The following is a 204-nucleotide window of genomic DNA, read 5'->3' on the forward strand; positions in this document are numbered from 1 at the left end:
AAATAATTGATTACTCCAATCACGAATTTTTCCTATTCAAAGACAAAAAGGATGTCCTTACCTATGAATCATATGCCGACTTATTCCACGTAACTAACTTAAGTTTTTATAAAGAAATAATCAATCTAGAATCAGGATATGTTAGAAAAGATACAAATATTCGGAAAAAATGGGAAATTACTTACGAAATACAGATACTGAAAT

This window comes from Drosophila melanogaster, chromosome Y, assembly GCF_000001215.4.
Source record: "Drosophila melanogaster chromosome Y".
In the NCBI taxonomy this organism is placed as follows: domain Eukaryota; kingdom Metazoa; phylum Arthropoda; class Insecta; order Diptera; family Drosophilidae; genus Drosophila; species Drosophila melanogaster.